The 10550-nt window shown below is 37.7% G+C and overlaps 1 long non-coding RNA gene across 1 annotated transcript; it reads right to left on the bottom strand.

Annotated features, from left to right (window-relative positions):
• Positions 1–6721: 6721 nt before the first annotated feature.
• LOC121863347 lies at positions 6722–8750 on the bottom strand. Its single transcript, XR_006088377.1, has 3 exons — positions 8521–8750; positions 7250–7311; positions 6722–6964 (listed from the first exon to the last, which is right to left on the bottom strand). It is a non-coding gene; the product is annotated as an uncharacterized LOC121863347 (long non-coding RNA).
• Between the last annotated feature and the right edge of the window lie 1800 nt (positions 8751–10550).

A 10550-nucleotide genomic window follows, 5' to 3' on the forward strand; every position in this document is an offset into this window, starting at 1 on the left:
GTAGAGCACTTGATGGGTGCTTGGAAGCCATTTCGAATGGTTAGAGTACAGTTTTAGAGCAAAAACACTTAAGCACAAACGAATGATATGAAGTCGAAACTGGCTTGGCTTGGCGTCGCTTGGGGTCGCTGTGACGTTCAGTGAATGAGGGCAGCACGCCGAGCCGAGAGAGTGTAGTGCGGCCAGACAAGAGCAGGTGATGCGCCGTAAACAGTAGTCCGTGACGACGTAAAACGACATAGTATTAGATCACTGGGACGTTAAACGAATTTTTGGTCTGTAAAGTCCAGCGACGTAGTACCGAACCAACATTAAGTGGGACGACGTAAAGCAAGGACTTACTGTATTTAATACGGTTTCTGTAAATGTAATGGGTACAAATGCATGCAATTCGAAAACTGAAATATGTGATGTTCTGCATGCCTCATCAGTGCAACCACGGTACGCCACTGAAAAATACAATATATAATTAGTAATTTGCATAGTAAAAATAAGTATTGTACTGTATAGGAAGTGTACTGGTATTAATAAGCTCAAATTATTACAGTAACATATCTTTACTAATTAATTACACGAAAGCGCTTGGGAACTTCGTGTTTTCTTCTTTCCTTGTGGTTATCAGCATATACCTAGATCACGCGCACCTACAGTGATTTACTTGCATATACAGTGACCCCTCCGTTAACGAACTCAATCCGTTTCAGAAGGTCGTTCGTTAACCGAAAAGTTCGTTAACCGAAACCATTGTTTCAATGGGTTTTTGGGTAATTGGTTCCAGCTCACCGAAAATTTCCTAAATTCAACAAAAATGGTAGAAAAGTTCACTTACTTTGAGGTGTGTATGTAGAAGGCTCCTGGATGATGATGATGATGATGATGATGATGGGATTTAGAATGGGGGTGGAGGAGAAGGAAAAAGAGAAGGCATTGGGGTGGAAGAGAAGTCACCCCATGGCGCCATTTCACCCATAAAATTTTAGCTCTCTTGGTGTAATTCAAGATTATTTTCTTTAAATCAACACTGCACTGCATTATATATTGTCAACATGTAAAATATATTTCAAAATGACCAATAATTTGCTTGGAAACACATAAAAAAGCATTTAGTTGAAGAGTCTCAAGCAAGATGTTACCTCCAGTGAAAACAGAGAGAGACTAACTCCTGTTTGCTGTGTTAATAGGCTGGATGCCGCTCATTAAACTAGTCACTTTACCTTCAGTTATGTTCAATAATTGTTAAAATGGCTAAAAAATTGAATATTAAACTTTTAAAATTATTGAATAGTATAAACTTCTTGATATTTACTAAAATAGTAAGGAATTTAAGCCCTAGAACCGATTAATGTATTGGCGGACTGATACTAAAGCTGGTTGCACGGTCAGTGCAAGCGAAAACATGTTGAGAATTAGGTTAAGTAAGAACCGTTAGCAATTGAAGATCATATGAGCAGTTAGATTAATCGAAATTAAATTAACAGTGTTAAGTTAAGCAGTCACTGTGTGTGTGTGTGTATATATATATATATATATATATATATATATATATATATATATATATATATATATATATATATATATATATATATATATATATATATATATATATATATATATATATATATATATATATATATATATATATATATATATATATATATATATATATATATATATATATATATATATATATATATATATATATATATATATATATATATATATATATATATAAAGTAATACCCACATACTTAGCTTTCACTTAACGCGTTTTCGCATATACGCGGTGCCTTGCCAAAGCTGAACTTTCACTTAACGCGGCATTTTTCATCATATACGCGGTGAGTGTCCGGCTCGAGAGCTATTTTTAGATTCGCACCACCCCCCACCCGCCACCCTGCCTGACTGCCTGTTTTAGCTCTTAAAATTCATACAAATTACCCAGCCAGAATATAATTTACATTGCTGGAATTCTTATAATTTGGTGATCATTTTGAATATAAACAACATATATTTTGCATTAAACATACAATTTTTAGATAAAAATTGTTCTCGAGGTAATTATGTTATCTTTTGTCCAAAATATATGACATTTATATTCAAAATATTCCTGGTCTTACAAGGAATCCAGCAATGTCAATTATATTATCCTAACTTTAGTTTGAGGTATTATTTATTAAAATTTAGTGGTTATCCCACACATCTCCTTGGGACGGTTGGTGGGGGGTGGGGGGGAGGGAGGGACCGACTGACCGACCACCATCTGTTACCCGGTGAAGAATTATTTTTTTTTTTAACTGAAGATATTTGTTTTAGCTCATAAAATTCATACAAATTACCCGGTCAGAATATAATTTACATTGCTGGAATTCTTATAATTTGGTGATCATTTTGAATATAAACAACATATATTTTGCATTAAACATAAAATTTTTAGATAAAAATTGTTCTCTAGGTAATTATGTTATCTTTTGTCCAAAATATATGACATTTATATTCAAAATATTCCTGGTCTTACAAGGAATCCAGCAATGTCAATTATATTATCCTAACTTTAATCTGAGGTATTATTTAATACTAAATGTTAAAAACTCTTGAATGGAGGATTGGTGGAAGGTGGAGGGAGGGTTGGGACTGACCGCGCGGTTGGAAGAGGGGGGGAGGCAAGGTGGGGTACTTTGATTGACAGATAGTGTTGAAGAATATATTTTTTTTTTTTATTAACTGTAGATATTTGTTTTAGCTCATAAAATTCATACAAATTATCCGGCCAGAATATAATTTACATTGCTGGAATTCTTATAATTTGGTGATCATTTTGAATATAAACAACATATATTTTGCATTAAACATACAATTTTTAGATAAAAATTGTTCTCTAGGTAATTATGTTATCTTTTGTGAAAAATATATGACATTTATATTCAAAATATTCCTGGTCTTACAAGGAATCCAGCAATGTCAATTATATTATCCTAACTTTAGTTTGAGGAATTATTTATTACTATACCTGGTTTTCCCCAAAAAATTTCTCAGAGGGAAGAGCCAGTGAGTGTAGTGTGAGAAGAGGGGGAGGGAGTTGAGTCCATTATTTGAATGGACATTAACTTGGTGACTGTATTTCTCTATTTCTCTTAAGTATTAATTGTGTGCATGTACCATCATAAAATTAAGATGTTATTTTTACTGCAACATAGTTATTTGTCGTCAAAAAGTGGAGTTTGGGGGTCGGGCTGGGTTCTATTGGAATTAATCCCATATGTTCTGTTATTCACTTAACGCGTTTTCACTTAACGCGGGACCCTCTGGGTTCAATTGACCGCATTAAGTGGGGTACAACTGTATATATATAATATATATATATATATATTATATATATATATTATATATATATATATATTATATATATATATATATATATATATATATATATATATATATATATATATATATATATATATATATATATATATATATATATATATATATATATATATATATATATATATACACACAGTGACCCCTCATTTAACGAACACCTCGGTTAACGTAATTTCGATTAACGAACTGCCTTCCATAAGGATCTTCAATTCGGTTAACGAAAAAAAATTCGGTTAACGAAGTTCTTACGAACCGTCCTCAACATGTTTTCGCTTGCACTGACCGGGCAACCAGCTTTAGTATCAGTCCGCCAATACATTAATCGGTTCTAGGGCTTAAATTCCTTACTATTTTAGTAAATATCAAGAAGTTTATACTATTCAATAATTATAAAAGTTTAATATTCAATTTTTTAGTCATTTTAACAATTATTGAACAAAATTGAAGGTAAAGTGACTAGTTTAATGCACGGCATCCAGCCTCTTAACACAGCAAACAGGAGTTAGTCTCTCTCTGTTTTCACTGGAGGTAACATCTTGCTTGAGACTCTCTTCAACTAAACGCTTTTTTTCTGTGTTTCCAAGCAAATTATTGGTCATTTTGAAATTTGTTTTACATATTGACAATATATAGTGCAGTGCAGTGTTATTTTAAAGAAAATATTCTTTATTTACAACTAGTTTAACTTTGGAAAATACGTGTTGACATTGTTTGAATCCAGCATGGGGCCTAAGAGATCAAGAAAAGCAATTTCAATCCAAATAAAGCAGGAAATAATAAAAAACACGAACAAGGCATTAAATCAAATGCGCTATGCAAAGAATATGGCATGTCGGCATCAACTGTGTCGACAATTCTTGCACAAAAAGACAAATTTAAAGAAGTGAACGTGAGAGACAAATCTACAAGAGTGTTTAAAAGTAGATCCCTAATCGTAGAAACTGAGAGGTTACTTATCATCTGGATTAGGGAAAAACAGATGAAAGGTGATTCAGTTTCTGGTGATTTCATTTGTGAAAGAGCCAGGGAGATTTATGAACATTTAAAGACAGATCAACCTAGTTCTTCAGGAACAGAATTTGAAGATTTTCGGGCTAGCAAAGGCTGGTTCGAAAAATTTAAGAAAAGAAGTGACATTTTAAGTGTTGTTAGGCATGGTGAAGCTGCTAGTGCTGATAAAGAAGGGGCAGCAAAGTTTTTAATTGAATTTAAAAAACTGATGGAAGAAGAAAATTATCTTCCACAGCAAGTGTTCAATGTTGACGAAACTGGGCTGTTCTGGAAAAAGATGCCCAAAAGAACATTCATCACCAAGGATGAAGCCTCTTTACCTGGGCATAAACCCATGAAAGACCGTCTCACTCTATTGCTTGGTGCCAATGCTTCAGGGGATTTCCGACTGAAGCCTATGCTTGTCTACCACTCTGAAAACCCCAGGGTGTTCAAGCAACAGAAAGTGGTAAGAACAATGCTTGGAGGTTATTGGAAGTCCAACCGTAAGGCATGGGTGACAAGACAGTTCTTTAATGAATGGGCTATTGATGTGTTTTGCCCCTCTGTCAAGAGCTACCTAACCACCAATAAACTTCCTTTAAAGGCTCTTCTCCTCATGGATAATGCTCCTGGTCATGACCCTGACCTTGCCAGAAATTTGGAGTATAAATTTGACTTTGTGAAAGTGTTGTTTTTGCCTCCAAACACTACATCACTCATACAGCCAATGGACCAGAATGTGATCAGCAACTTCAAGAAGTTGTACATGAAGAAAATGTTTAGGAGGTGTCATCAGGCAACTTCCATTGATCCTGAACTAACACTGAAACAGTTCTGGAAGACACAATTCAACGTCCTGGAGGCTGTAAAATTGATTGTGTCATCATGGCAAGAAGTCTCCAATAGAACCCTCAATTCTTCATGGAAAGCACTGTGGCCATCAGTAGTCCATGATTTTGAGGGATTTGAGGATGACACAGAGTTGGACCAGGAGATTGTGTCCATTGGTCAGTCATTGGGTCTTGAAGTGGAGGAGAAGGATGTGGAAGAGCTTGTGATGTCTCATGAGGAGGAACTTACTCCTAATGACTTGAAGGAACTGGATGAGATGTTACGGGTAGAGGCTGACAGTGGTGAGGAGGAAATTGAAAGTGATGACCATATGTCAGCTAAACAGTTGAAAGATGTGATTTACCACTGGGAGAAGTTCAGGGAACTGGCTTCAAAGCACCCAGAAGTGGAAAAAACTGAACTAACTTTGTGTCATGTTGAGGACTCAGTGGTCTCCTTCTTTAAACATAAGTTAATGGTGAGGAGGACAGATGCCCCACAGACCACAATTGACACTTTCTTCAGTAAAAGGCAGAGGGAACAAGATGCTAGCCCTCAGCCTTCCACTTCAAGAAGGAGAGAGGATGTTCATGGTGGAGAATCTGTCAGTCCAGAGGTTCCTGACATTTTCATGGAAGGTGACTCACCTTCCAAGAAGCAGTAAAATGCTTCTCCTCCACCTCCACTTCCTTTTCTTCTCCCTTCTCCTCCTGCACCTCCCACTTCAAATGCACATCATCACCATCATCCAGGAGCCTTCTACATACACACCTCAAAGTAAGTAAATTTTTCCGCCATTTTTGTTGAAGTTAGGAAATTTTCGGTGAGCTGGAACCAATTACCCAAAAACCCATTGAAACAATGGTTTCGGTTAACGAACGTTTCGGTTAACGAACGACCTTCTGGAACGGATTGAGTTCGTTAACCGAGGGGCCACTGTATATATATATATATATATATATATATATATATATATATATATATATATATATATATATATATATATATATACAGTATATATATATAATATATATATATATATATATATATATATATATATATATATATATATATATATATATATTATATATATATATACTGTATACATATATATATATATATATATTATATATATATATATATATATATATATATATATATTATATATATATATATATATATATATATATATATATATATATATATATATATATATATATATACATAAATATATATATTTTTTTTTAATAGAGCTCTCCTGCCCTGTCAGTTCCCAACGATTTACAAATTTCTCCTCAATCATAAAATGGGATTCGTTAATTTGTTAATTTATGAGCGAGTGCATCAATGAAGATGGTACCATTTAAAAATTCTGACATATTGTCATGGCTGGATAATCATACTTGACTCCAAGTACAGTACACTAACAGGAAAGAGAGACAGTGTATATGTGAGTGAGTGTCAATGTCTATTTACTTCTAAAGCTCACAATTATGATAGCTTTTTATAACTGTACAGCATTCCAATTTAAAAACCAATTCAGTCCCTGCTTAAAAGTTATTCCAGTTCTTAATTATTCAAAATTACCTTCTGCACCATATTCAGATGATTTCTGAGAATAATCATCAGCGAGGAGTTTAGCATTTCCTTCTGAGCATTTACTTGCTGTCATCAGTTGATGAAGAATGTTTATGCTGGTTTCAGCCTTCTCATATGGAGGAATTTGATCTTTTCCATATATTTCCTGGAGCCACTGTACGACCTGCCAAGACCAAATTCCAATTAATGTCATCTGGTTATTTAGAGAAGCGATACAAACTAAATGTTTCTTGTTCATGAGTCAAATTCTAAGAATATTGGTGCTTGTAAATTCTTGCTTAGACAATCTAGTTATCAATCATCTTAAAAATGTTGTAAATTTCACACACACAAATGCAATCCACACCAGTGAAAATGTTGCTACTTGTTGGCTTATCATACATTGCAATACCATTAATTTTTAGCAGGAAAATGTACAGGATATTTACTAATACAGTACTGCACTTACCTCCCTGTGTTTGATGTCCATGTCTTAAGTGATGTGGCTTTCTCCTATGCCTTATCTCCTGCCTGCAAAATTACACCACTTGCAGTTAAGACCATGTATGGCGATAAACACTTCACTACCACGACTGACAAATCACTGCCGGCATAAAGTACCACCATTACCAATACCTATACTGTAGTATATCCATTACTGTACAGGTACCACCCATTTGCAGCAAGAAATTTACCCCAAACATTTTCATCACCATAATTACAACCCTAACACTATAACCATGTAAACTTCCTTTAATATCAACAAGACCATTGCAACAATCAACATTAATCAACCTCAGTATGACCGCCAGTAATTAATATCATCACTCCCTCAACACCTACCACTACCAACCACACCTTCCATCCACAGTACAGCACAGTTTTACTATAACCATTATGACTTTCCTCTACCACCATAATGAGGACTACCCTGTAAAGTACTACAGTACTACTACTCCCTATCACTATCATTGCTACTGCTTCTATCACTACCACTTGGAGATTGGTGTGTGTGTGTGTGTGTGTGTGTGTGTGTACTCTAGAAAAAGCCTAACATCAATATAACTCACATGGTCAGCAGTATTAACTTTCAGAGAGCAGAATATATTGTATCTCACCGAGCCCTTTGTGACAGAAAAAAAAAATTATCCTGCCATCTCTACCCAGTACAGTACAAGTTCCCAAGTTCTTGTAGCTGAACCTCATCATTAGTCATCTCTTCATTCTTTGTACTTCTTAACTAAGTAACTCCTTTCCCTCACACCTTTCCATTCACATACAATTTATAACTCTTTAAATGTAGAACATACATCCACCTTGTACAACAAAGGTAAACATGCATTATCTTTCTTATCCATGGTTCACTACACTTGAAATCCAGAGTTGTAAAACGTACCAAACATTGTTAATTAAGTAAAAGTATTGCTACATTGCCAAATGTTACTCAAGTAGAAGTAAAAGTTTCCAAAGTTCAATGTACTCAAGCAGAAGTAAAAAAAAAGTATCTCATTTATAAAGTACTAAAAGTAAAAATACCAAATTACAGGTATTCTCAAATATTAAAATAAATCCACAGTAAATTATAAAAAAAAATAATTAACTAAAGTTCAACATAAAACACAGCATTACACATGTTTACTTGCAAATCTTTCTATTGAGAGTAATCAATAGCCGATCCTTGAAATTATGACTGTCAAATCAGGATCTTTTAGGCCTAAATATAAGCCCAGCATGACTTACTGAAGGAGAATACATTCACCCGCTCTTCTCTCTGCAATCCATCGCAGGAATGGTGAACAGGCTGAAAATATATACATATAACACTACATTCACTTTCTTCCTTATCCACACAAATAACATCGACGTGGACTTATGGTCCACAGACATAATGTTGTCTGTGCTCACATTAGTTTAGTATACAGACCTATCTGGCAAGTATCTGAGGTGGGGGATGACCTGCACTTCTCTTCCTGTAAACTCTGTAACTGTCAGGGACCTCCTACCACAGGGAGAGTCACCACCTATTTGTTCGTAATAATTTAGATTTAATTCTTGTACGCTACCCACGCTTTGGTGGGTGCTAACTCCCATTGTCCATAAATCATATCAATATTGTCTCCGTATCACAAGTCATAGCGTGTCCTGCGATACACAACTACAAATGAATGTGTCTAACCGCAGGGTCTTGTGACTAGGCTTGTTGTACCCTGCGGTGTAATAAATGAAATAATGAATAATAAGCCCAACATCACTAAACAGTCACGCGCTAGCAGTAGATGCAGGTAGTGGGGTGTTAAGCTTGAGAGAAAAGTCACATAATGCTGGGAAACACCCCAGTAGCTCCATTCCATTGTAGTGGATTCCTCCCCTACAAGCACCGAACCTTCTCGAATTCCCCAGCCTACACCTCCAGCACCACCGACGGAGCGGGGCTCAACTATCTACCCACGCCCACCCCCGCCTCATAAGACCTGACACTGCTGTGACCAGTCTCTTTCTACTCAGTGCCACCAGCAAGCAACACCTCCTCTTCCGCTCCCGCCAGCGACCTTGGCGTCCCTCAAGCCGAGTGTCCCTCCTCTGGGCACCCTCACCACCCAGCTCTCTCTACTCAATGCTTATTACCATGCTACCTACCCAGCAACAAGCTGCATTGTACATCCAATACAATATGTATACAGTAAGCACATTGTGAGTTTCCTTTCTCCATCCCATCCTGAGTGTGAACCAATATCTCATAACCCCACAAATGGTGACCCCCGGAGATTCGCACTCACACAGGATGGATGAGAAACTGATCACTCTCCCAGTCTTCAAGCAACATGGAAGATTGGCTTACCCACGCAGAGGCAGCTCTCATCGGCTCTACAGGTACTGTCTCTACACCGCAGGTTAGACACCCTAAAGCAGCTCTGCTACTCTAAGCAGACAGCTGCTCCTCTTCCTGCCCCAAGCACCACGTCCTACCGACCCCAACACACCCGTCCTGCCTCAGACGCCACCCCCGGCCCAGCAGTACCCCCTGCCGCTCCTACTGACGCGGCCCCTGCTCCTGACGCAGACCCACACACCTCTTTTCTCCCTCAGGTACCCCCTGCTACTGTCCTGCACCCTGCTGCTGTCGTGGACCCTGCCGCTGTCATGCACCCTTTTGCTGTCATGGACCCTCTTCCTGCTGACGCAGCCCCTGCTCCTGACCCAGGCCCACACACCCCAGCAGGCGCATCTGAGGACTCTGTACCTGTCGTGAGGGAAGCACAACATTCGTCGCCTCCACAACCCTCCTCCTCCCTCTTTTCTCCCACAGATCTCGTGTATCTAGACAGAGTTGCCCCCCTCCTAGCGGCCGGCTCATCCACGCCCTCGCCGTTATGTCCCACATGTGGCATGCACCACCCGTTCTGCCTCACATGTGGCATGCAACTCTGCCAACCTCCAGCCGCGCCCGGAGGGGAAGGGGAGTATTGTAGTGGATTCCTCCCCTACAAGCACCGAACCTTCTCGAATTCCCCAGCCTACGCCTCCAGCACCGCCTACGGAGCGGGGGTCAACTATCTACCCACGCCTACCCCCGCCTTATTACCTGACACCGCTGTAACCACTTCCTTCTCTTCTCCTACACCCTCCACTTCTAATTCCCATCATCATCATCATCAACCAGGAGCCTTCTACATACACACCTCAAAGTAAGTGTACTTTACTGCATTTTGTTTTTACTTTGTATGTACTTTTCGGTGAGCTGGAACCAATTACCCAATATCCCATTGAAA

Source organism: Homarus americanus, unplaced genomic scaffold, assembly GCF_018991925.1.
Source record: "Homarus americanus isolate GMGI-L3 unplaced genomic scaffold, GMGI_Hamer_2.0 scaffold46197, whole genome shotgun sequence".
Lineage (NCBI taxonomy): Eukaryota > Metazoa > Arthropoda > Malacostraca > Decapoda > Nephropidae > Homarus > Homarus americanus.